This window comes from Larus michahellis, chromosome 1 (assembly GCF_964199755.1).
Source record: "Larus michahellis chromosome 1, bLarMic1.1, whole genome shotgun sequence".
Lineage (NCBI taxonomy): Eukaryota > Metazoa > Chordata > Aves > Charadriiformes > Laridae > Larus > Larus michahellis.
The window spans coordinates 51829979-51857732 of NC_133896.1; the positions used below are offsets into that span (position 1 = coordinate 51829979).

General features: G+C 41.7%; 1 long non-coding RNA gene across 4 annotated transcripts; it reads right to left on the reverse strand.

Moving 5' to 3' along the window:
* Positions 1-707: 707 nt before the first annotated feature.
* LOC141737714 (uncharacterized) lies at positions 708-27247 on the reverse strand. 4 transcript variants are annotated; one of them, XR_012585233.1, is made up of 8 exons: positions 27147-27247; positions 25497-25615; positions 23989-24030; positions 20995-21117; positions 17556-17668; positions 14892-14960; positions 13556-13665; positions 708-3364 (listed from the first exon to the last, which is right to left on the reverse strand). It is a non-coding gene; the product is annotated as an uncharacterized LOC141737714 (long non-coding RNA). The 4 variants fall into 4 exon arrangements; XR_012585232.1 differs by having other exon boundaries at positions 736-3364; positions 13061-13665; positions 27147-27244; XR_012585235.1 differs by having other exon boundaries at positions 2826-3364; positions 13061-13665; positions 20995-21153; positions 27147-27244.
* Between the last annotated feature and the right edge of the window lie 507 nt (positions 27248-27754).

A 27754-nucleotide genomic window follows, 5' to 3' on the forward strand; every position in this document is an offset into this window, starting at 1 on the left:
GGCATGGAGTAGCCGTCAGGTCCTGGAATAGTTGAGTCTCCATCCTGGCAGTCCCGTCCACCCAGCTCTACAGGCACACACCACCAAACAGTATCCTAGGTCTTACGGGTCCTCCCATGGAATCTTGTCCTTCCTTCTCCTTTTCCCATTATTTTATAAGCTCTTAGATTTGACAACTATTATCCCTAAACAGATGTCAGTACACAGAAAATTAACAAATCCGATGTGGAGAAAATATCAGGATATTGTTATTTTCGATAGGAAATAAATGCAATCTCTCGAGTCACTTTGACATCATTAATGTTGGCAAAAAATGTTAATAGTGTATTTTCAAATCAGTCTATTTCCGTGACGTCTAGCTGACTTCATAGCACAATAAAAGTTACCACACAGAAAAATGCCAGTCTCATTTTACATACTGTTTCATGGTGTTTCTGGACCAATTCTGTGTTTGGTGATGATGTACTACAGAAGGTTTCCCTCTAAGAAACTCTGACTACTGCCTCTTAGAATATTTATACTGGGACATTAATTTCCCGAAGTTGTTTTAATTTTTGTAATTCCATAGGAAATATAGTGCTCATATCCAGAAGCTTCTCGTAAGTGAGTAGAAATGTTTTCCAGATATGTTATTTTGAGTACCCTACTTCTTTCTATCCTAAAGTCACCCCTAAGTTTTACTTGTGGAAGTATTGTTCTTCATTGTTCTCTGCGTTTTGTTAATTTCATTTTCTTGCTGAGAGCTGATTATGTGCTTCTGCTGGGAGGGAATTTTAGAAATGTATCCTTTGATGACAGCAGAAAATTACTAGCTTGTTTGCCTTACCACAAATAGTGGGGGAAATCTTATATTCTTTATTCAGGAAAAGTCCTGATGACTTCAGTATGAGGTTTGCTAAAATGTAAAATTGAAGGTACCATATTTTGGAAGTCTGCCTAATCTGAGCCCACCACAACATACTGAAAGAACTCCAGTGTTGACATATAAGCTTGATGCTGAAGACATACATCTGCCTGATTAGCTTCAAGCATATGCATAGTTAATTCAGGAATTGTTCAATGCTTGAAGGAATACACCAGGACAACTCTCATTGTGATTTGTACCCACATGTGTCAATAGACAATCTGTCCTGATTTAAGGTCCCAAAATCAAATACTCCATTTTGATCCAAAGAGGCAAACTCTGATGTTTTTGAAAAAGAAACACAGTTACTTAAATCTTTTGTTATTTCAGTAGCACAGAGTATTCCCTTGTCCCTGCCGAAGAGGTCCTATCTGATTTTTGGTCAGTGCATTTAGACTAAAATGTTAACAGGTGACCACTATTTGCATGTTCCACATATACAGAATGTGTAATGTGAATTCCTGGGGACAGATCTTCAGGCACAGCTGGAGCTGTATATTAGACCTATGGCTTGAACTCACTCATTTCAATAAAATCATACACTTTAAAAAGTCAGACCCTGGGTATTTTGAGCAGGTTATGCAAACGGCTGTTGAGTGCTGTTGAGACTTATCCTTTCTGTATGACTGACCTACTGCATCAGCCAAGAACCTGAGCTCCTAGGCCATCAACAGATGCTTGTTAACAAAAACTCCTGTATGATATACCCTATAAAATATGTTTGGGTAAGGTGTTCAGGGGTTTAACAATCTGCTTTAATTGCATGAACACTTAGAATTATTTTTAAAAGATTTCCCTTTTTAAATAATTGACTTAAATATATGCAAACTGATGAAAGTCCTGTCAAAACAAATATTTACACTCAGATTACTGACACCTGAAGCAATAGTTCCTTAGAGAAATGTTGACCTTATTACTGAATTTCAGTGATGCAAATGGTATCACTATGCTACTGCCAGGACTAGGTTACATCATTTTTTCAGCAAGGTCTAGGCAATGTAAGTCTAATTTATTTTCTGCCTTACTGCCTCACCATACCTCAGTTTTGTGTTGTAACAGTTTATGTACTTTTGTGGCACTTCATCGTTCATGATCAAAAATGGTGGAAGTGCCAAGTTTGAAATGGCTTGATCAAATACAGGTTCACCTTCTGAATTTAACTCTACACAGCAGCAAAGAAAAAGAAGTGATGTACATCCCAGATACAAGCTTGTGTACAGCTTGAGAGTGGCTGTCAGTATCAGAGAAGGAAAATATAAGAGCACTTTAATTCTCTAAGAGAGCCATTACAAAATTAGGGAACACATTGTAAGACTAAACAGAGAATGCTTGAAAGTGGAAATGATCTTCAGGTGTAGTTCTAACCTTAGCTCTCTTCCACAGCAATACCAGGCTTTCAGACGTCTGTGTACCTTTTTATCTGTTACACAAAATCTGCTAGGAGCATTCTCAATGATCTTTAGAAGTAAAGCAGAGGATTCATAGGCTGTGCCAATCTAGGAATGAGATTGGATTTTTCCCATACAGAGCAATTCCGAATCCTCTGAGGGCAGATCTGAAAAGCTTGTTGCTCAAAATCAGCGTCAGAGTAGAAAGCGTATCCATTCCTGGATGGCTGCAGCACCAAGAAATATTTCAAGAGAAAATCCTCTTCCAAAGGAGTTGGTTTCCTCAGACCCAGTAAACACCATCTTAAATTGGACCAGACAGGAAGGAACGCACTGTAAACATTATTCCCAGAATTACCACTGAAACCTCCACTGAAACAAGAAACAAAGATTTGTCGATAATTTCCCTTGAACAGTGATTTTCTGTTTTCTTGCCTGGCATATGGCATACCTGTCAGGTATGTGCTGGTCAGCAGTAGATATCAAGAGCAGGTGTACAGAGAGAAAGGAGAGAAAGTAAGCGAAGCAAAGTAACTAATACCATCAGTGATTTTTAGTGTTTGGCTTTTTCACAATAAATACTTCTAACGATCAGGATTCTTCAACTTTCTTATTTCATGTTTTCTCCCAAAATGTTACATTTTTCTTTTTAAAAGAGAAAAAAAAGAACGTGGATGGATATGCCACCTTAGTTCTCCAAGCATTCAGCATTTTCTTTTCGAGCCATGTTGGTCAGCTGTAATTTGCCAGCCAAGTCACCTGATTTGCGCTGTGCTTGTTTCCTAGCTGAATCCAGGTGTGAGTGCTCCCAGCATGAATACTGACAGATGACTGTAAAAAACCGCTTCCTGAGAATACCTGCACCTGTCACTGTGTTACTTGTCACTAGGTTTTCATTTTCTGAAAACGCTCAGAAATGTTAGGTGAATTTCCACTTCAGGCAAACATAAGGAAAGGCGGCTGAATTCAGATGGAGGAGCTCCACTTCCCATTTTATCCAGTGAGCCTTTCAGCCCCAGCGCATGATGTCCTCAGGGTCTTGAATTTCATAGGAAGGTTCACAGAGGAGACACTGCAAAGTGTGGCAAAAAAAAAGTTAAAACCTATTTTAACACCTGGGTGTCCATAGACCTGAACCAAATGGATACCTTGCCTAACTTATCTGAAATGTGAACAAAACATCTCTCGTTGCTACTCATTGTGGGCCCAATGTGTGAAAGTGAAATGGTCTTTACTGAGAATTTCAGAGGTGATGCCAAGATTGAGTTTATAATGGAAAACAAGTTTCGACCTTAGCTATGCAGAGCCAGTAGCCGCTCCATAATACAACTGTCAGTTCAATTTTTGTCAGCCATATAAACATGGAATTGAAATAAGTGTTAGACCAGGATTTGGATGAAAGTTTTAATCAGACGAGCACCTGCACTCCCAAGTCTTATTAAACCGTTGAGACTGAAATTATGTGTGAAACATTGCCATCCAGTGGCTGCTTGTACAATTTCCAACCCCTACCACGAAATCATTTGTGGAAGAGAAAAATGTTACAGATCATGACATTCCTGCTCTTTTCTTTTATGAAACCACAGTGGCCTCTGCATTAGCACCACAATTCCAGAGAGAAAGTTCAAACACAGAGGGTCTGCAGTTCTTTCTACTTGTGCGTTTTTTAAGTAAACATTTGTTTCTTATAGCAATGCATTGTATTGATGTTTAGGTCTCAGAAAAAAATTTGCACTTCTGCATCTATGGTGTATCCCTCAAAAGGAGAGTTTGCAACTAAGGGGTGAAAGCCCAAAGGAGTGAAGTGGGCAGCCAAAGGCCATGCAGCCCAGATCCTGAAAGCACAATAAAACATCATTTTTCTGGCTGACCGTCGTTGCTCATTCCCCTTTATCCCATCCTGACAGCCCTGTGCCTTGGGTTCCCTGGAGTTTCCTCCTTCCTGAAAGCTCCACCACAGATTTTTCCCTCTTATAGAGGATTGAAACTTTTGAAACCTTCACATGCTGCCCCTGGGAACTAACTCTTCTGCTTTACCAAAGGACATCTAGAGCACGGGCAGATAGTGGCTTCCTTCTGCCACCTTATCACCCACCCTGAGAACCGATCTGGAGGGACCACAGTTGGTCTTTGTCTCTACTAAGTCCTCTGTCCCTCTGTAGAGCTACCCTGGGATTTTCAGATGGCCAGAGGGCGTTAGAGGCACAGCTGCAGAAATTCGACTGAGGGCTTAATTTCTGTGGAGAACACTGCTGGTTGTTAATAAAAGCATCAGCAGCAGTAGTCACATCTTTGCAATGGAAGTGCTAATCCATAGGAAATGAGATCAAGAATAGCTGTATTAGTTATTACTATGACTCAGTTCCTTTGAGTCATGGACCACATTAGGTGGAAATTAAGAAGCTCTGCTCGTCTCACAGGTTCATAAAACACCTGGTTCTACTTTCTTCTTATCACCACGTTCATCTGATCTCCACCACATTGTGTAGATCTGTTTTCTCATCCTACACGGTCATCACATTGCTATGCCTGGAATCCCATGACAATGAAGTCCTGATCCCCATTAAGGGAAATGGATGTCCACAAGTACAGCCATCATCTCACCTTGCTGCAAAGCAGTCCTTGTAGCATAAGATTAAAGCTTGTTCCTCAGCTCTACAGAGCTGCAGCATTTGGACTGGATGGTACACATCCCGAAGGACACAAGATCTTTGAGGGTAAATATTTGCTCTGTCTGTGGTATCAGGCTGGAGCGTATATGGCAGCTAAATTAAAGGTCACGCTTATTGCTAAAGATAAAAGGATTGGTACAAAAGTGTAGTTTATTTTGTTAAAAATAAAACTATAGGATTGCAACACTCAGGCAAGTAAAACAAAGGAATTAAAAGCTTTGAAATAGGCCTGTACTCCCAAACTGTTCCAAGTTTTTCCTTTTGGAGATCTGCCCTGGCTAGCCAAAGTCAGGAGCAGTCTGACAGTCCTATTAAATGCTACCTTCATGGAATAAATAAAAAGGACACTAAATAACAGGTAGCTCTGGGACTGATTCGTGAAGCATTACCCTGTCTTATAAATTGCCTTATAGATTATACAGCTATGCATGTAAAGAGTCAAATTCACCAAGCAGTAACCCTCTGACATAAAGAAGAGGAATCCATGAGTCTCGCTGTAAACCTGCAGAACATCAGAGGATTATAGTATTTAAAGAAATCATCAGAGCCTTTCTGGGCTTTCTGCTTTCTTTGCTTTGCTAATTAACTTTTATGTAACTCATTGTATTACCTAGCTGCAACAGGGAGCTGGCACGCTAATCCATCTGCAAGGTGACCCCTGTTGTGTGCTATGCAGATTGGGATATTGATATGCTGTTGTGGACTCCAAGACGTATCTGTTTCTGTCCCTTGTCTGTCATTTGTAGATACAAAGGGAGGAATGGCTGAGAGTCTAACAAGAGAGCTTGATCCCACCGTATCTCTAGACTAATGCGGGGAACAATGAGACTGGGATAACCATCCTCACTTAGACATTATGGTGATGGGCTTCGTTACCATGCCTATGATTGATCTGTGCTTTGAGAGACTTAGTCAAATCAAAGCTCTAAATAGACACAGCTTTTGCGATTGTTAATTTTAAGGCAGGATTCAGTGCTTTTTAGCTTCTGGGCTTATCTTTGCTCTCTCTGCATTTGAATCTATATAAAGCCCCTTTGGGAGCTGTGACTTATTGCAGTCAGACTCTCTGCAGTTATGGAGGCCCACAGAAAAGATCAACACTTTTTCTTAAGTCCTCTGGACTTACTGTAAAGGCATCTGAAATGATGATCACTATAAATATTTTTCAGTGGGATTTACTCTGCCGTGAAAAAAAAGCAGGTGTTAAAAGTTATTAGAAGTATGTCAAAAGTTTGCCACTTAATACCAGACTAGAGGTATGTTTACCAATGATAACACCAAAAATGAGAAAAAAAGTTCTACAGGAATTAGGATTTGTCAGGTTATTTCAGAAAGTTTGGGATCATTTTGGGAAAACCAATTTTTAGAAGAGAAGGCTGTATGAAAGCAGCATTTCAGCAATCAGACTTTCTAAAGCCAAAATGTAGGAAACCTTTCTTGCATGAAATAGTGTGTTTCAGTTTCTAGCGTTATCTTTTAAGGAGTCAGTCAAAGATTATAGAGTTTACTTGCCCTGGGATCCCCAGGTGACAGCAGAAGTGTGGACAATGACTTTTAAAAAGTCACCTTTCGCCTGCACAGAGCCCCTGCAACACCAAGACTTTCCTACCATTTCCAACACGCTATTTAGAATATGTATCTGAACCTCTTCGTTGCTTGTGCAGCACCCTGCATGCTTTTATGCCTGCCAGAGAACCAGGAGTAATAACAGATTTGAGAGCCTGTTTGTCATTACATACAAATTATTCCCATATATATTATGTCCCATCAAAACAATACTGCATATTCTTCTGTCCTCAGCTCAAAAAAAAAATTAAAAAAAAAATAAGTGTATTAATTCAAAAGAGCTATGTGCAGACTCCTAGTGGTGTTGAGCTTTCCTGCTACGATTGCTACAGCAGTCTTTTGAGCAGCCCAAATTTTGTAACAACTTGTGGGGGGACGAGGTTAAAAGCCAGAGAGATGTAAATTAATTGTCTGGGAAGTTCCTAAGTGGGTTTTTGAGTGTCGATTTCCAAGAATGCGGTCTTTTAGAGAAAGAAGTGATTTTTGCTGAGAGCAGTGAGTGTTACTGATTTACTAAAGTTGATATTGGCTAGCTGCCTGGTTACAGTCCCAGGGACAGAATTATTTGCCTTCCAGGCTGCCAGCATTAAGTCCTTCAGCTCATCTCTATTTACTTCAGACACAGCCCAGGAGGTAGGAAAACAGATGCAGGCTTTCAAAAGGGAGTCAGGCCACAGACAAAATGGGGAAACAATGGTTACATTCACTGGCAGTCCCTGTTTTCATGGATTTGTCCCAGATCCCGCAAGTCCATGTCCTAACCATGTGAAAGAGGATACAGGGGAGTATTGCTGTGTCTCGGAGAGAAGTGGCGTGCCACCAAGCAGCTCTTTGTAGGTTGTGCTTATCATGGGAGCTGCCCTGGTAGTTTGAAAAGCCTTCATAATCGCCAAGGTTATTAAAACTTCATAGCATGAAGGTATCCCTGCATACAATGCAGTGGCCCATGTCAAGGTGAGGACCTGATGATACCATGCACTGATGCAGCTTCACAGTTTGAAGAGACTTTTGTAGCAGAGGTAACCCTGCAGTTCTTACTGGCATTCCTACTGTAGGCCTGGAAAGGACCTAACGACATCCAGTATCCTCCTGTTATTCAGCCTCCTGTTATGAAGAGGCAAGCATTTATATAGCCTACTCAGAAAAATCTGGGTAGAAGACATCGCTCCATAGACTGTTGCAGAACATTAACACCTTCATAGCTGGATTTTTTTCCAAATACTTAGCCAAAGTAGTGTTTGCTGAAACTTCATCTGCTAATTTTCTTGGTCTATGCTGATAAGCAGAAGGAACGATTAATCACTGCCCTCTTAATAATAATAATCTTTTAAATTTTACGGGCTCGAAATGTTATCAGCATTACGTCTCCTCAATCACAGTTACCTCTTTTCTGAAAGCAACAAATCCTTTCTTCTTTCATTTCTCCCAGATAATGTTTTTTACACATCTCTGACTATTCTCATTGCCCTTTTTGAGTATGTCTTCCTTTTAATGTGTGGTGCTTTGACCTCTCCAAATGATGTCACACCAGCACTGCAAAGAGTAAATTCTGCTCAGTTCAATGACACTCTTGCTAATACATCCCAGAGGGAGACTGATTTTCTATGCAATAATATCTTACTGATTTTTTTTCAGTTTGTGACCCAGTATAAACCCCAGACCCTGTTCTGCAGCTCTGCTATCTTGACAGGTATTGGCCATTTTGTGCTTGATTTCACCTTATTATCATCTTCTGTATTTACTTCTACTAAACTTGATTTTGTTGACTTTAGATTCTGAGTTTCTTCCCTGGGACTTGATTCAGTTGGTACAAAGCCACCATTTACAGTTGCAGGCAATGTTTTTACCTGTAGAGACTGCTGGTCAGCAACCGTCCCAGCAAAGAAGGACAAAGGCTGGAGTGGAGCTTTCCAGGATTAGGGTCCCTCATTACCAAAGGCCCCCCCGAACGATGCAGAGGAGAAATAACAGTAACGTTAGAGATGCAACACTTTCTATCACTGTATTAGTTTCCTTTCATTGTACCGCTAACATCAAAAAAAAGAAAAAAGCACAAACCCCACCTTCTTTCTTCTGCTGGTAATGTCCCTCAAGTGCTTTGGTCTTTCAGATATTAGCCTCTGCCTGCAAACAAAGGGCTGGATCCCATGCATGCTCAGTAGGTCACAGATGAACTGATCCCTTTTAACTGTCAACTTTCTGAAAGCAGTTCACGTGCTAATGCAAGAAAATGTCATAATCCAGAGAAGTCTTTGTAACTCAATGCACCTATCAGCTCTTGAAAGCATACTTTATTGTATTCATGAGTAGAACAGGTCGCTTTTAAAATATGACTGTTGTTAAGAAACGTAGATACCAAATTAGAGTTAACGTACAATGCCTCTTAACAGCTTATAAACCAGCAGATGCATAAATTAAAAATAATACCAATGCCCGTATTCAGCAGATCTTTGGATTTTAGGAGAATGGAGCTTCCATCAAAGAACAACAAGAGAGAAAAGATATTCTTGGACTTTGTGAAAAGACACAAGTTGAATAATATTACAGTAACAGGCAGGAATCGGCCTAGATTACTGTCCCAGTGGCCAAGTGATACTGCTTAATAAAATGCCTGCATAGGTACCATGTCATAGCAGATGACACGAATATTTCACAGTGCTGAAAGGAATGTTCTCTTTCTCCATCTCACAGCATAAAAAGATACTGCTTTCTTAGGTACTTATTTTATTTGAACTATGCTCACTCAAGACTAAAGAGAAGCCTTTTTCCTCTTCTGACTCATCCTAACGTCCTCATATTGTCTTTAATAATAGATACCTTCAGGCATGTCCTGTACATAAGTACTTGAGCCAAGTGTGTTTGACCAAGTAGGTAGAGTATTCAATTTTTGAAGACAATTTATAAATAAAAAGTTATGCACATGTTTCCTTTCATTTACAAAATATGCCACAATTTATTCTTTTTGGACTGTGTTACACTGGCCTAAGATCCTACAACTGAAAAACTAACCAGAACTGCATTTTACTTTATCACAGAGAACATATCTGGTATTAAGCAGGGGATTTTCAACACTATCTCTGTTCCTCGTGACTTCTTTTCATTCACTGTCTAGGACAGACAGTAAAGTATCCACAGATAATACTGTTCTACTTTTAATTTTCTATAATATGCTTTGGAGCCTGACTCTTGTTTGGATCATAGACGGAATTCTGTGCAGCTGAGAGCAACTGAAATTCCAGTGCAGCCAAAGGAAAATACCTACTTTTGCACCAGCCAGGGGCTTGATATGCCCCATGAAACAGAGAATCAAACACTTGATATGCGTGCTCTGCACACACACCATCATCACTGCTTCTAGTCAGAATGTGTATTAAGAATGGTATGAATTTTATTTTATGGATCAATCGTTATTAAAAATAATTACACAGCATTAGGCAGCAGCCACTTTCGAAAATGTCATTATCACAACTGCTGGATTCATCTAAAAAGGAATACCAAAGTGATTCATTTACATTATGGGGGAACAGGCTGCAAGCTTTGATTTCAAAAATTGGGGGTTTTATACAGAGAAATAAAACAAATGTATTAAAGTGCAGTGGCTTGTTACAAAACAGTCCCAGACAGTTCTGATGACATATCATTAACACCACCAACAGATGAGAAGAGCCTGGTCAGTGGTCTGCTCCAGCCATCAGTACCCATGCAGGCAGTACTCTGGGAACAGCAGCGATGGCAAACATTTTCTGAAAAATCATTGTGCAGATTCAAACATACCAAAGGGCTGTCATTCACAATATACGGGGAGTTTCAGTCTCAGAGATCTCTGTCCCATAACTTTCTGCGAGACTCTTGCCCACAGATGTGTGCTGGCTCTCAGCCATTGCACTTCAGACTCTGGTATAGCAGCTTCAACTATTCCTACCATTTCACTAAAACTGTGCAGACTGATGTATTAGGCTATGAACCATGTCAGCTGGGAAACCATATCATACCATACCCTGAGCTGCACTGTGCCCACTCATGCTATAGATACAGCAGCTCCCACATCGGATGGTCAAGGCAGACAGCCCCAGGCGACGCTTCTGAAACAATTGCAACAGCTACACCTGCCATGGCACAGATATCACTTCATGCTTTAGACTCTTGTGCTTGATGGCAAGGCATGGCAAAAGCTGCAGGATGGATATAACAAAAGTCAGAATAAGGGTGAACTAAATCAGTGTAGTTATTTCCCTACCTGTGGGGGATTAGCAATGTAGTATGAAACAACATTTTTCCTGTGAAAGCACATGGACTCAGACTATATACAAATGTACACTGCAGACATTTGATTGCTGTCAAGTTTTGATTCACAGGCCACATATATTACAAAATACACAGAATCTGTGACACAATACTTGTGACAGAACTGTCAAATTTCATGCGTTCCTTTTAGTGTGAATGTGTAAGATGCAAAGAAAGACATTCCTGAACTTAGCAAGGTATCAGATGTACCTAAAGATACATTTGGGTCATGACTGTGTAAAATAAGTCTATTTTCTGTTGCAAATGTGATTAGATATGTGTTAAATATGTGGATATTGATAGATATGCTCTGTATGTTAGCAAATCGACAATAATAGGCTACCAGACAAACTACTGTTCTCTGCAACTGGAAAATGTTTGTTTCCTTGCAGTTTGGTTCTGTTTTCACATTTGTTTTTCTAGCTGCTACAGCTTGCCCTTCTTGCCTTGGCAAAAGATCGCTTGTGGATTGGTCTTATTTTATCTCATAATGAAATATACAGGATATCTCACTCTGAGGAAAGTAATGTATACAACCTGCTCTAGAAGAAGAAAAAACTGTGCAGGCTGAAGCAAAATGGTTTAAAATACAGACACTGGAAGAAGAAACTAAAAACAGTCCTGGAATTTAAATTGTTTCTGATCATGGAGAAAAACACACATGGTTTTTGGGAACCCACTGAATGATGAACATAGAGGACTAGGACTGAAATAAGGCCAAAGGGCTTGTTAGTTGGATAGTCTTTCTACCTGTGAAATACGCATAAAGATTCTTATTTTAAAAACCCAACTCAAAACTTACTATTCAAAGATCAAAGACAAACCAAGAAAATGTTGCATTTCAATGTCATACAAGGAGTTCCAGCAATAGAAAATGGGTATAATAAAAAAAAAAAAACTGAAACAGGAAATAGAAAAAAATGCAGTCATAAAACAAAATCGCCCATGTTCCTGTATGCATACCAGTATCAGAGGCAAATCTTGTTTGTCTCCCTTAAGCTAGTTCTATTTACTGAAACTGAATGCTGGATGGAAGTAGGCCGAGCAGAATTTTTCTTTTCATTGGTATTATTGTGCATATTTTTCCAGACAGATTAATAACAGCTCCTACTTCTTCAGCAACTGAGCTACATCTGTACAGAATTCTAAAGAAATGTTCAAGTTATTTTAAGCTGCAAGGATGAACATTTCAAGGTGGTCTCTTAGGCAGCAGAAATCTCCATCAGAAGACTGGCTTCCGCTTTCTGTCCACAATTCTCAGCTGCACAATGCAGCAGGAGCTGGATGTGCTGCTAAGGGTACATCATGTCAGGAAAATTCATGGCCAGTGAGTGTGTTACTGGTGTTACTGTGATTACTTCTGCCCTACCATGGTAATGCCTTGTAGCCTCAGGACCTCATTGCGTTAGGTATTGTATAAGAATATCAAAATTACGTGGTCAAGTGTTTGCATCGTGTTAATGCAGGCAGTGGCACAGGGGAGCGCAAGGAAATGGTTAGATGGTTAACACCCAGTGAAATGAAAGGTGTGTACAGTACAGTGAGTGTCTGCCCAATCTTGGGATTTGCCACAAAGAAGTTCAGACAGGATTGCGGGGTAGAAGTTTAAAACAAAATACCTTTGGACAACAAATGACCTAATGTAGCATCATCCCAACAGATTTACCTCTATTATAGTAAGCTGATATATCAAAATAAATGTTTGACTGCAGTGATTAAAACAGTCAAGTGTGCATCTGCTTATCCCATATACAGAATTAAATTGAAATAAATCACAAGGCTCTACATTTGTTCCATGTTTGTTTTTGTCAGTTCCATAAAAAGCAGACTTTACCAAGTTCAGTCAGCATGTCCTTCATGTATGTGGCTGATCTCACCTTTCTACACTAGAGGGTCAAAATGTGGCAGCTGATCATTCTTAATCTATTTTTAGAAACAGATATAAAATAGATAAAAATCAGCCTTATTGTGGTAGACTTTGTACAAACACAATGCAGATAGTCCTTGACCCAAAACAGCATATGAAAAATGGGGAGAAAGCATACAGACAGCTAGGTGCAGGTTTAGCTAATACCTTTTGAAGCACAGAGCCAGGCTTCCTATTACCTGCTCCCAGAAAAGTCCAGCGAGCTTTTTACTGCTGTCCCTCCATTTTGTTCTTTTCTTCCATCCTTCTGTAGCCCTGATTAAAACCGACAGACATCTGTGTTTCCCTAGATTCTCCTTTTCTCTCTGGACATGCTTACCTGGTGGATTTTGAGGATTTGGTGTATCTGTTTGGGATTTCCATGCATCTGGGTAGATAGAATTGGTGGCACACTGTTGCACGTGATCCAAAAGGAAAAGCTGTGAGTAGAAATCTTGTGATTTCCCATAGTATGAGTGTGCTGTGCCAGTCCCTGTGCAACGTCTGTGCAGCAGATGTTCAGCGTGTCTGACATGAGTAGCAACAGTACCTGCAAACCTCTTTCTGCAGAGGACGTCCCAGGCAGACACACACGACAGTCCCATCCCTGATAAATTATTGCTTTTTTCTTCCTGTTCCTCATGCTGCCGAGTGCCTGACACAGGTCAGTGTGAGGACGGCAGGATGAGCGCCAAAGACTGGTGACACTGTTAGCTCCGATCCTGCTTTGCAGGCAGGCAGCCCTGGGACCTCGCTGCTCAGCCCTCCCTGGGCATGCTGCATTAGCGTGGCCGGCAGGTGGAGGGAGGTGATTCTGCCTCTCATGAGAGCCTACCTGGAGTACGGCATCCAGCTCTGGAGCACCCAACATAAGAAGGACATGGACCTGTTGGAGCAGGTCCAGAGGAGGGCCACGAAGATGATCAGAGGGTTGGAGCACCTCTCCTGTGAAGACAGAGAGAGTTGGGGTTGTTTAGCCTGGAGAAGAGAAGGCTTCAGGGAATCTTATAGCAGCCTTTCAGTACTTAAAGGGGGCCTACAGAAAAGGTGGAGAGGGACTCTAGCACGGAGTGTAGCGATAGGACAAGGGGTAATGGTTTTAAACTGAAAGTTTAAACAAACTTCGGCCTGCCCCCCTTTCGGCCTGCCCCCCCCATTCGGCTCAGTGCCCTGCAAGGCCAGCCTGGGTAAGGCCCGCAGGACCATGCTGCAGGCCCCGCGCTTGGTTCACAGTCATAATCCCGCTAATCAGGCTCTGATTAATGAGTGCTAAGAGCATCCTGCTTCAGCAGCTTCGTCCCACTCCCCTGCTTCAGTTGCATTTTCAATGCAGGCTTTTATCCCAGTGTCCCGATGTGAGCTGCAGGAGCGCCCACTTCCCTGCTGACACAAAATGGCCCCCCGCACGGAGAGACTTTGTCCAGGCTGATGCCTGTGTCTCCCAGGTGTACATTAAGGAGACAATGAATCCCTGGCAACGATCGTCAGAAGCCCTGGGCGCCTGCAGCTCCCCGACCTCAGCGGGGAACAGCCAACCCCAGCTCGCTCCCCTGCCAGCCTCCCTTCACCAAGCGGACGGCAGCGCCAGGTGGCGGACAGCCGCTCCTCTCTGCGAAGCGTGGCTGAGCACATCTGGGGGGTTCAAAATGGCCAGGCGGGGGCCCCGCCGAGTGTCTCCATCTCCCCGGTGGCAGCTGAGGGCCGCCTGTCTGCTGGGAGAGGGCGAGTTTTCCAGGCTGACCGCAAGATGTCCTCCCTCCCCCGACACACACCCTGCGACGCCGCCACAAAGAGCCAGCCTCAGCTGTGGCTTTCACGCAGAGGCGGGGAGCTCTCAAAATTATCTGACGGCTAAATTAACTGTTCGGTTTAATATTTGTGATAATTTCCCCACCCCACCCCCCCCGTTGCGGTCCAGCCTGGGGTTTTGTATGCTGAAAACACGGGCAGCCTCGAGCCGGCGGGCTGCAGGCCCAGTCGTGCTCCCCGGGTGCCTCAGGTGCCGTCGCTCACCTAAACTGTGCGGCGCGGCTTTGAACATAGACTCAGATAAAAGAAAGACTTTATACTAAAAATAACAAACAGATAGAGAGCAAATAGTGTATTTGCATTACTAACACTTTGGCAAAATGTTAATTGTGTTATTAATGAACTCTGTTTTCCATTCGTACCCAGAGCTCGCCGGTAGGCACCACGTGCGCCATCTCCCTGCTCCTCCACACTGACCGACAGTGCCAGCCCTAGCCAGAGAGATGAAAATTTCAGCATAAAACCAGAGACAACATGTGACGGACAGGGAGGACAGCACGAAACAAAGAAACGCAACTGTTCTGTACATTGGGTCACATCACAACCACCGCGTGAGGGTGACAAGAAGAGTAATGAGAGTGTGCTGAAGGTCAGTGGCAACGTAGGCCACCATCTGTTTTAAATTCCAGTTTTAAGTTAACACTGCTTGGCTTCTGTACTCAGCAAACAGACTTTTCTGTCCCCGCAGGCAGATACAAGTAGGTGGAGGAAAGTACCTCAGTGATTTTTGGACATGGTCCAGTGAGTCCAAGCCCAAAAGGGGTGATGTCCACTGACTCTGAACAGATCCATTTTACGTATTCAAACCAAAAAAATGGTAGTTCTGCCTAACCTTTTTAGATGATTCTCCCACAGCTGTGGAAATGCCGCCACATTAGATTTAGCTCCAGTGCAAAGTTCATGTGTTGTTACATGACATTCACAGTGTTGGCTGTCTTTAAAAAATTTATTTGCATTCAAGGATAGAAAAGGGAATACAGGTGATACTAAAATAGTAAAATAGGCCCAACAGTTTTATAATTTGGGAGTCAAATATCTTTCACTATTGAGGAAAACGCAGAAACATGTGGTTTCATTATCCCAAATTTAAACACAGATTTGAATACAACTGACAATATTTCAGCTGTAAAAGCCCAGTGGTAACAACACTTAAACAGATGTAAGAGTATCTTGGGCAATATGAAAATGAATCATTTAATTACTAGAAAGATAGAAAGGGAAGTTATAAAATCTAAAATTCACCTTTGAGCTTTAAAGAGGTTCATTCTAGCTCCTGATATGCCAGTATTAAATTCCATATATAATTAACCTTAAGGACGATAAGATATTTCCTGAATAAGTGCTTTCCAAAATCCTGGTTGAGAAAAGAATCTCATGGCCTGACACAGGCTATGGAAATTTTGATTCCTATTAAAGAAGAAAAATCTAGACCAAAGGTGACGAACCCCTATATGCTCTTCTGCTTCTCCAAACAGGCTTCTACGTTCATAAAAAGACAGAAATACTGTTCATTTTAAACACTAATACCACACAAACTCTGTCTTCGGACATTCATTCATAAACTTCAGATTATCAGAAGCCAGGAGCATGTGTTGGGAACTACAGTTCTTCACATGCATTTTTATCACATTCCTTCCCAATTTGCCCCTGTACAACCCAGCATATTTTGGCCAATCAAGAATTAAAATTTGTATGTTATTTCCCAGCATACTCCAAGGAATGGCTGATAATCATGGCAGGCTTTTCAGTATGACGTTGTGATGACTGGGAAAGCAATATGAGGTTAGAGTAAACCAATGGCCAGCAGCTCAGGAAAGTGAGCAGCCCCCTTCTGATACTTGTTGCTCCTCCCTTGAGGTTACCCACTGCAGTCTTCCTCCTGGCAGTTAATCGGGAGTTTTAGATGAAGTGGGGCCAGGTCCTGAGGCCTCTTGAATATAGACACCAAGAGAGCAGACTGGGCTGAACACTATTGAAAGTGCTCATAGGGACAGGAAGACAAGTCTGAGAGGAGGCACTGAGCCATCCTGTATCAATCAAATTTTCATTCTTTACTGATCAGAGTACGTAAATACTGAAAGTTTCAAGTCCTGGCAAACACAATACTGTAGTCTAGCCAAGACTCACATCATCAGATTGCTTTAAAAGAGATATAAAGCTGCAGGGGAAAAAAAAAGACATTCATCCTGGGTGAGTTATACAAGTATTATCTTAGGAGTATAATTATAGTAGTGTAATTACGTAGACAAGTACTTTGGTTGCCTTTGTCAGTGTCTCTTTTCTTTTATGTAACTCCGCACTATAAAACAGTATTCAAACCAATGCTTTATAGTTTCAGACTATGTTGAATAGTAGGAGGTTGTGGTTTGGCTGCCAAGGAAATTAGAGAGATGAGTACTCTCCCTGGGTAAGAACAAAGGAGTCAGCTCAATAGCAAGCTTGTTCAGGGAATTGAGAGTAGTTATTTCACAGCTTCTGACCCTAGATCTTTAGAGTCACTGTTGAGGGGAGCAGAGCAGATGCTCTGTTTGTGCTTCGTCCAAAGGCAAATACAATGAGGTGCAACTGCAAGTCTTAAATGCAGCAAACCAGAGCTGGAAAGAGTGGGACAGGGGTGTGTATGTCCCCCCAAATTCCTGAGAATGGCATCTACAAATGCATGCATTCTTAGACTTGTTTCATAAAGCGGTATAACTGCAATGTGGAATTTCTCTTTGGCTAGTTCATACCATGCTGCTGTCTTAGCATTTTGCCTTCATGACTGCTGCTGTGTGTCTCAGAACCTGTATTTCCATGTTTGAAACTGGTAGGGTTTAAGAAGCCCTGTGGAGACAGCTTAGGAAATGGGAAGCTAATGCTGTATACATACATTTGCAGATATACAAATGTCTGTCTAGAGACAGGATTTTTTCCACTGAGAGAACGTAGAAAAGCCTTTTCTCTTTCAGACTTAAAACTCAAGTTGTCACAGCAAAGAAATTCCAAAATTACAGTTTTCAAAAGTCCAGATCTCTCTGTGCTTTTACCTTTCCACAAAGATCCCTCGTGTTCCTCAAGCCTTGCTACACCAACATTTGGGGTGGCTGGGCAGCTCAGGGCTGAACACTGAGGATTTCTTCATTGCTGGCTCCTGGCAGCCCTAAAATGAGACACTTAAAAACTGAGAACAGAGAAGCTGAGCTTGCAAGGAGCCACACACCTGGCTCTCAACTTGTTGTCGCCCCTTGCTAAGTCAAACTAGCAGGTTCTCTCTCACACATGCCTCCTCAGCAGACACCTCTATTCAATTTTTACTAAAACATCCTCCCACAAAACACTTCAGTTTTGATAAATCAGCGCTTTTGGGTGAAAAATAGTTCTACCTAAAAATAAACAACTAGCTTCAGCTTTGAGAGATGTAGATTAGTTAATTGTATCAGCGAGTGCTGACTTTGAAGCTTAGATATAAACACATCCTTAATACCCAATCAAGCTCTGCTAAGAAGAGAGGATGATTTATAGAGCGATGCAGAAGCTGGCAGAGCCTGAGGCTTGAGATTAAACCCTAGCTTAATACTTGTTGATATTACCGCACCCTATGCCTCCCAGAAGGGATGATACAATACAGCAGAGAGGGACCAGGTTTTGGCCATGTTATTTTTGTTTCCTGTTAATTATCTCCCAGGACGAGGTGTTGGTATTCTGCACATGTGTCTGCTAATGTCAAAGGATCTGTTACAGTCACACTAAAAACATTTAGTAATCTGTCCTGAGTAATAAGCTTGAGCAATGTTTTCTCTTGTTTCCCAAAGAATGCGCTTCAGCTTGGTTTCTCTTCACAAATTACATCCTAAATGCTTTTGTCACAATATTTCGACCCCTAAAAGTGAACTCTAAAATTCATAGCTATCTTCCTCCCTGTTTCAACTACAATGGTTTCTTTGTATGCCTTTTTTGAGCAGTTTTTATGGGAAACTCTGACGAGCTATTTGTCTTAGAAACAGTAAAAGGACACCTGGAAGGTTTAAAGTTCATGCTACCTGGCCACCATGTGGATTATATTCTTGTCATCATGAATGTAAGGGAGGGAAAATGCATCAAGAGCAGCTAAATGTCTGATCCTGATTCCTCCCAGTTTTATGCAACCCTGCACAGAACAAGGAGCACAGTCAAGGCCACTGCAGCCCTTGGCTCCAACACGCACCAATGCTGAGAGTATGTGAAACTGCACTGGCATCATATTGGCTCAAAAAGTGTAGGTTAGGCTTATATGGTCCTATGACTGTGAACACAGAGAGACTGCTACTAGGGCAGTGGTTGGAATATAGATTTATAAACTCTGAAAGATTTCTGTGAAGTGCTCTGATCCCATAGCTGCAAGTTCTGCAACTAACTGACTACATATCCAAGTGCTGGCATTTTCAGTTTGGATAATATGCAAAAGTCTACTCTTACAAAGTGCATCCTAATCATCCAACATTTTAAATTGTTTTCAATTTCAAAATAAATGCAATTTAAATTGGCAATATCATATGAGGGTTTTTTCATCAAATGCAACATCTATTATATACATTATCCAATGTACTTAATCTTTCAGAGCCTACAAGCATCATGCCAAAAACCCCATATTGCAAAGAGAAACATGACAGCTGAAGAGAAGGGACATCCAGCAGTGGTCCACAGACAGGTGGTTACAGTAGATCCACAAAGCACCACCGCCTCCTTCTCCCAGTTGAGGCTGGGTTAGACAGACAGCTGAATCCTGGGTTAGACAGACAGCTGAATCCTTCTGTGGCCCAGGATTGTCTGTCCCACCACATTGCTCCAGTGGCTGAGGGTTCAGATCACTACACAGACTCATTGCCAGTGCTACCCCATAACTCAGCACACAACATAGTAGCAGCAGAGCAACTTCGCTTCAATAGCTCATGAGCTCCCAAAGGGTCAAAAATCTCATTTGGACATTCTGGACAGAGGATATGAATTATGAGAAGTTTGGAAGCTTAAGCCAGTGTTAGTACTCATTAATGAGCAATTTCCCAGCTGAACAGTAGGGAAAGGAAATAAGGAGAAATTTTCTATCCCAAAGCATCCTGTAGTTCAGCCTGCCCACAGAAACTGCATTGGTCTAAAGGCAAGAGTAGTCATTTTGGTGACATTATTTCTTTAGAAAAGTTTCTAGGGAATGTGATAAGCCTCTCTGGCCTCCGTCATCCTTAAGTTTGTCACAAGACCACCTTCTTCCAATCCCTGTAAGCTATGGCAAGGCAGTGTGTGCTGCTTAGGTGACACTCGTACGCCAAGGCCCTTTGGGACTGTGCACAGCAGCCTATCTTATCCTCGTTGCACAGCAAAGCTACATCACTTGCTGCACCTGCTAAAATCATAAAGAGCAGCTTTCCCAAAGCATACTTTGATCTCTGTTGCTATTTTTTCTTTCTTTATTCAGGACTTTTTGTTTTTCTTTCTCCCAGCTTGCAAATCTCTCCTAACTACTGTCTGCTAGTGTAACTACTGAACAATTTAACTATCCCTTTGCAACATTTTTGAAGCTATTAAAACATGCAGAGATTCAAAAAAGGGAAGAAAATCTGGTCCAGGAAATGGGAGGACTGTTGGCATAACAGTGTCATATTTTGAAATTCTCCTTGGAGAAAATACATTGTTGAGAACAGCGAATATATGTGCTAGCTATTTAAGAACTCCTCCCTCACATATCTTTGCCCCTGCCAGGTAATACACTCAAGTTTAATTAGATTCTTATTAAACATTGCTGCTTTCTTGCCCAAATCGTATTAAAACTTAATGGGCAATGCCTTGTTCCTACATATTTTTATTTACCCTATTTTTCTCTTCCTCCAGGCCAGCTGGGTTTAGCCATAGAGCCCCATTCCCCTAACCTCACAAACAACCGATTCCTTTTTGCATCTTCATTTTTTTCCTTTTATTACGCACTTCTGTCCTGTTGTGTTTTTATTCCTCTACAGCTAGTGTGTAATTTTTCCTGTGCAACAGCATTACACCAGCTTAATTCTTGACATAAATGTGATAACTCCGGAGAGTTTGTACATGCAGATCTGTGTTCTGAGGCTTTAATCTAGAAATGAGCACCAAATTTAGAACACATCGGTTACACAAATCAGCCATTCATATAACTTTTTCCTAGTATCCTGAGACAGTGGTGCCATATGCAATCAATAAAAGCCAGTTATCTCTCTGATGCTCGCTGCAGGTGAATAAAATACAGAAGAAACACACTGAGATCTCATTTTCTCCTCCTCATCATCTATGTCAGTGGTGAAGAACTGGTTATAATTAGAACCCTTAGATCTTCTGAATGTAGGTGTTGAATGACTCTAGAGCTTTGGAAGCAGTTGCCTGGAAGGATTTGAGAAAGAGCTGGGGAACAGTCCTTCCTCCCTATAGCTTGTTAACTAGTACCACTATGGAGGGAATGTATTCCACGGTGATAAAATCTATACGTACCTTCTGTTCTCCCCAGACACGAGTGAATATTGAAATCCTGACTCAGCCACGCAGGGGCATGATGAAATTCTTAAAACATGTCTGAATCCACAGGCAGCTGATGAGTTAAAGGCTTTTTCCTGACTGGAACCAGAAGTAATTACTTTAATAAAACGTTATCTAAAAAATAATTAAATGCAAAACCTTAAGACATGTTTATGACAGAAAGCAGGGACCTGTACATCCCTGTACATAGGTGATATTATTAAGTTTCCTTGTTAAAATGCTGCAGTTCAATCCAAGTTATTTGGGTCTTTCAGTTTACAAATATGACTACAAAGAGCTTTTAACCAAAGAATGCTTGACAATGCTTGATCATTTATTTGCCTTCCAATGAACTGTGAGGTCAAATGAAGAGCTGTCTGTCTCCCTAAGTTAAAAATCAAAATTGTTCAGTCTTGGTTCTGAGTAGAATATTATTGATCTACCATGTCATGAGAAAGATGCTGCATGACCTCAATCCCCTCATAACTTGGATCAGATGAAAGGGTTTTGGAAGTTGACCACAGAACAATCAATAAGTATTTGTAGGCTGATCGTGTACTTGGATTTGTAATGGCTGAACATGGGTTGGCTTCCTTATAATTTGTCTTTCTATCATTGCCATTAATATTTTCTGTTTGTCAGGTACAGCATTAGCATATAGTGCCCTATAACACATTTCCAACATAATGAGGCTAATGAACACAGAAGTATTTTAGTAACTTCAGCTATTGCGCTTTCACCTTTTGATAGATAATTGCCATAATGGAGCACTTTACTATTTTGATCTTGTAAAGAGTGAAGTTCCATTACAGTTGTACACTAATCAGGGCTGCCTGTCAGTCCTTGCTCACATGAATAACTGTTTACAGACTCTGTTCCAAAATACTTTGTTCCATGCTTTCTCTTCCTGTGGTTTCTGCTACTTCCACGTCCCTTTCCCTAATCATAAAATCTTAATGTAATTTACTGAAATAAAACATTAGTTTCTTAGTTTCTCTTCTCACCCCCCTTAAACCCTCTTCAAGTCACCCAAGGAGGGGAGAAGGGAGGAAAGTTTTCAGAAATAATTTCATAGGATCAGAGGATAATGCAGGTTAGAAGGGACCTTCAGAAGCTGTCTGGTCCAAGCTCTTGACCAAACAAGGGTCAGCTATGAGATCAGACCAGGTTGCTCAGGGGTTTATTCAGTCAGATCTTGAAAACCTTCAGGGATGATGACTGCACAGTCTCTCTGGGGTCCTGTACCACTTCTTTGCTGTCTTCATGGGGAAAATGGTTTTTCTTACATCCAGTCTGAACTTCTCTTGTTTCGATTGACAACCCCTGTCTCCTGGCTTCCCACCATCCACTGCTATGAAGATCCTGGCTCCACCTCCTCAGTCACCTCCTTGTAGGTATGGGAAGCCTGCTTTTTGGTCCCCTGAAGCCATCTCTTCTCCAGGCTGAACAAGTCCCATTCCTTCAGCTTCCACTCACAGGGCAGGTCCTCCAGCCTGACTGCCATGGTGGCATTTTGCTGAACTTGCTCAAGTTCAGCAATGTCTTTTTTTTTGAGGAGCCCAAAACATGTACTATCTAGGTGTGATCTAACGAATGCTGGTAGAGGGAGATAAACACTTTCTCCAGTCTACAAGCTGTGCTCCTGTTAATACAGATCAGGATGCTTTCTCTGCTGCCAGAGCACACTGGCTCATGTTCAGCTTTCTGACTGCCAGAACCTACAGGTTCTTCTGCACAGAGCTCCTCGCAGCCTGCAAGTCCCCAGCTTGTATTGTTGCCAGTGGTTTGTCCTTCCCAGGTGTAGGACTTTGCACTTGTCCTTGTTGAGGTTCTTGAGGTTCATGAAGTTCATAATGTTCCTGTTGGTCTGTTCCTCCAGCCTCTCAGAAAAGCAGCCCAGACCTCCAGTGTATTGAACAGCCCCCTTGATGTGGTGTAATCCACAAACTTGATGAGGATGCTGCGTGTCTCCCCTGCAACTCTAGAAATGCAATCTCAGGATGTATCTAGGAAAAGAGTATGGAAAGATACTGCTGGGAAAGGTGTGAAGAAAAGCCATGGGACTGAGAGAAGATTTTAGATTTGCAGATATTCATATCTAATTGTTACCTCTGGGACTCCTAATGCTTACGTGTACAAGGGGCATGGCAGGATGATGCAACTATTTTTCTGAGGACTGACATATTTCGCTGTTTTTTCTGCAGATTTATAGTGTTATAAGTAGGAGGAGTCCTGCACCAAGACCTTCTTTGTCTCAAGAAATGAGTAAAATCACTTGAGGAGACACTGAGCTCTTTGTTCTTAAGGAAACAAGTGAGACTCTGTATTTTCTGATCACTTCAGTCTTGCAATGTTTATTTCAGCATCATGGACGGACACTTCAACTTTGCAGTGGTCCCTCAGGAGCTCTGACTAGAGACCATTTGTCAATGATTTTTGTCAATATTCTGGTTCATACATCTCTTTCTTCTCACTAACCACCAGCTTAGGCTCTCCCAAGTACGTCAGGAAGATGATGCAAAGGTGTGGGGAGCTGAAATTCGTATTTGCAGAGAACTGTCTCCCTAATGTTTTCATTTCAGAAGGACTGTGTAAATACAATTAAAATCAATGGCTAGCAGCAGAATACATTTCACAAAATGTACTTAACCAACATTTCAGTCACGGAGAATTTTCTTATGAGGCCTCAAGGTGTCATGGTTTGTAATGAGAGGTAACATCTTTTATTTTTGCAATTCATATAGCTGGAAAAAAGCAAGACATTTTCAGACAATGCAAGCCTTTCTTTTGGTCTGAAATGTTGGCAGAAGACCCCCTGATATTGCCTGATGGAGGTATTAATATTTAATGACAAGTTGAGTGCATTTCATTCACATCTTTGACTTCTGACACTCGGGCCTCAGATCTCCTCAGTCTCTGTCTCAAGTTAATATTCTGCAGTAATGCTGCTTAGAAAAAATCGAAACTTACCGTCATGTTCTTAAATCATTCTTTTCTTGATCTCTCTTTCTCCTATGAAAAGAATGTCATCAGTTATACTTGAAGACCAGGAATCTACATCAGCAAATCACGTAATCATTCAGACCCAGCAGTATTCACCCAAAGGGAGTGGCTGGATAGTTTGACTGGCAGCGCATGTTAGATCCCATCCTGATGTCCTTGGTTTCTCTGAACTTTTTGCCCACTATTAGCCGTTGACTAACCCTGTGCTAGTTTCAGCAGGTGTAATGATGCTGCTTCTTTTCAGTCTTGGTGTTTCCTCCTTCAGTGGCTGAAACAGAAACCCTTCATTTCAGATGTCTGAGCTGCAGAGAGGGAGGGATGAGTTACAGAGACATGCTCATGGCCTGGAAGCATGTCTTTATGTTGTGCTAGGGCAACAGGCCCAGCTGACAATGTCTCCTCACCTGCTCTGCAGCTCTCATACAGCCTTCATAGGGTATGATTCCTACCTGTCAATTATTATAAATCCTGTGATAAACTCTGTGTTCCCTGCTGACGCTTGTTTTGTAGTGCCTTTATTGAATATATCTCTAAGGCTCCTGAGTGCATCCTCCCCTGTCCTGGGGATCTGGCAGCAGGGCTCAGCGCCAAGACAGACCCAGTGCAGCCCCTTCCTGCTGGTGTCCATGGGAAGAGACCCCCAGACAGCAGCATGGAGAGGCCCTGGCCAGCCACCCCAGTGCTGTGTCTGACCGCAGAGCTCCTCACCAGGCCTGATCCTGACCCACATCACTTGGCTGATGTCCCAGCACAGCCTCGGCCCATCCCCACAGAGATGGCCAGTGCCCAGGGCTGGGGCTGTTCTAATGGTCCCCAGCTGCCCTGATACTGGCTGGGGCAGTGGGACCAGCCTAGGCTGCCAAGCCCTGTGCTGCCACCGCCCCCATCCCCAGGGAGCCACCTGCCCTTGTGGAGTAAGGACAATATCCAGTGAAACACAGCTTCTTATCTGTATCATCTATATACCTATATCCAGTCAAATACAGCCATGTTGCAGGGATGGCTTTTCCATGGAATCCCCAATCCTGCTGACTGAATGCCTGAGTTCTTGTTCTGCACATTAAGTTTTCAAATACAAATTTCACATTTGATGGAAGTTTCAGGTTCAATATAAGCCACTGCAAACACCACAAATAATAGTAAAATGTATTTACTATCATCTTCTCATCTTAATTCTCCATGGCCATCTCCAAATATGAAGTCAACTACTGCTCATGCCACATGCTGCTGTGAATCCAACACTGCTGGTGATCTGAGTCCCACCACACTGCTCTCCTCTGCTCTGCTCTCTTAGTAAATACTGCTTTACTGTTCTCCTTGCTGCTGGTTTCACAAGACTGAGTTCAGTCCCAGGGATTGATGCCCTCTGTGTAAGCTAATAACAAGGAGGGGTGTCTTAAAACTAAAGGCTCTTAAAACTGAACTGTAGAACTCTTAAATATTAGCATGAGGTTTGCTTATTTGATAGGTCTTACCTTAGCTCCTGGATTTCACTGGGAATGCAGCACTACAACTTCTCTCACCTTCTGCAGTCATGTAGGCAAATGCAGTTCCTTGATGATCTCTGTAGGAGCTGTATTTCAGGCCCGGAGCCCTGGAAAAAAAAAAAATGAATGCAATGGTATTGCATTGTAGTTGTTATCTGCTTTGTCCCTTCATTGAAATTAGGCCCTGACAAGTAGTAGGAACTGCAGCACTTCAGCTGTTCTCTGTACCATGACCAATACACCAAGCACGTGCCCCATGTGCTTACATCACTGTGCTCTCCATCACACGCCACCTTCTGTATCCCATCCCACCCAACATGGAGTTTAATACATTGGGTCTCCAGGAAAATGAGAAATGGTTCATAGGACAACTTAAATAATTAAGTTGTAAATGGGGTACTCTTGCAATGTGGCAGCTGTCTGACTTTTCCATGTTTTCTCCAAACCCCTCCTCCTGTAAGAGGTACTCCTCCTGTGAGTTCCTCTAAAATGGCTATGTCTAGGAGAAAATAATGCTGTTTGCAGAACAACAAAAAAAATCTCTCCCATTGCAGGCTGTAGAAAAGCAAATAGTGGATATATAAAAGGTCAACTATTTTAAGGCACTTCAAAAGAGGACGAAAAATCTCTCCCTTTCAGAAAAATCCAGGAGCCACAGCTATGTCAACTATATGCATGATAGAAGAATTCTTCGTAATACAAATACTTCCAAAACCTTTTAGAATCTTTCTTATGTTATCTTCTGATGTATATCTGCTACAAACTTCTTCTCTATTCCAGTTCATCTGCATTTAGGAAGCAAGGAATAACTAGACATGTAATGAAATTAAATCATATCACATCTTTAGTTGCTTGAAAGCAGTCTCATCTATGAAAAGCAGTCTTATCTCTGAAAATGTATTTGTAGTCTATACATTTATTTTTACAATTTGCAAAGATGGTACGATGCATACATCTGAGAACAATGCCGTTCAGTGACTCTTGAGTGGCTGCTATGAGGCACCTGCTGTACAAATGACACTATCACTTGCATAAAACAATCAGTTCAGCAAGCCAGTTCATACGTCCTTTGGATAAGGTCTTTGATGAATAGATCCTCTTATCCTTCATTTCCAATCTATTATTAATAATGTTCTCTGTGATCACCCAGGCACAAAGAATTAAGACAATAACTTAGTAAGTGAATACCAGAGTCTTTGCTTGCCCAGTGGAATAACAGTCATTAAGATTCTGCCAAAAGACCATTGCTTCAGACATAATGATGAGCAATTACCATACAGGCTTGGAAGATGTTTATACATAGGATATTAAGTTAAAACATTCCCTTTTCTTGGGAATTGTCTTATGGTAGCACCAAACCTATCAATTAAATAACCTAATGAAATACATTTCAATATAAAACAATCTTCATTCCCAGTGTAACCATCTCTTTAGTAACAAAATACCAAGAATATCAATTAAAGCTTTTGTGTATGACCATCTTCTGTAGACAAACTAAATTAAAGAAAAAAATAGATCAGGGTAGATAATATTTCTATGCTGCTGAAATCATGAAAAAATTTAGGAAGTAACTTCTTGTGGCAAGGAGGGGTATATGAAACAAGCAGGAATAATAATTTACTAGTCAAAGAAGCTTACCTTTATCCCACTTGACTTTGGACATTGTAGGCAGCCCAGAATAACTCTCTGCTGGCCTAACACTGAAATTCTGTCTCTGTCTCTATACTGACTGTACTGGGAGGGAGTATTCACACTGTGCTCATTAAGTATTGCAGTTAGGAGATAAGTGACTGCAATTTGGGCATCGCCGTTATGTGCCCGCAGAGTGAGAAGATGAATGTAGGCACACGAGCCAGCTGAGCTGCTCAGATCTCTGACCAGTAAACTTTTGACAACGTGCATGGCATGCCTGCTCTTCTTGTACTGTCCTGATACTATCACCCATGCCCATCCTTTCTTTGTACCGTATCCAACCGTTTAGGACTAGCCGTGAAACTGCCGCTCTTGATGCGTAACTTCATGCTGCTTTCCCTTTCAGAAAGTGACCTGGCACAGAGAGAGAGCACGCTGCACAGTGACCGTCCCTTGGCTGTATCATTTGAACACATGAAGGAAATGTGGTTTATGGACTGCAGAAACTGTAGTTGCAGCTTTCCAAAATTCATATCCCCTTTCCATGAGTTCTGTGCATATTTTCCTCTCTATAAACAGAGCTTTCACTACCTTGTCTTTTTCAAAAGCCATGA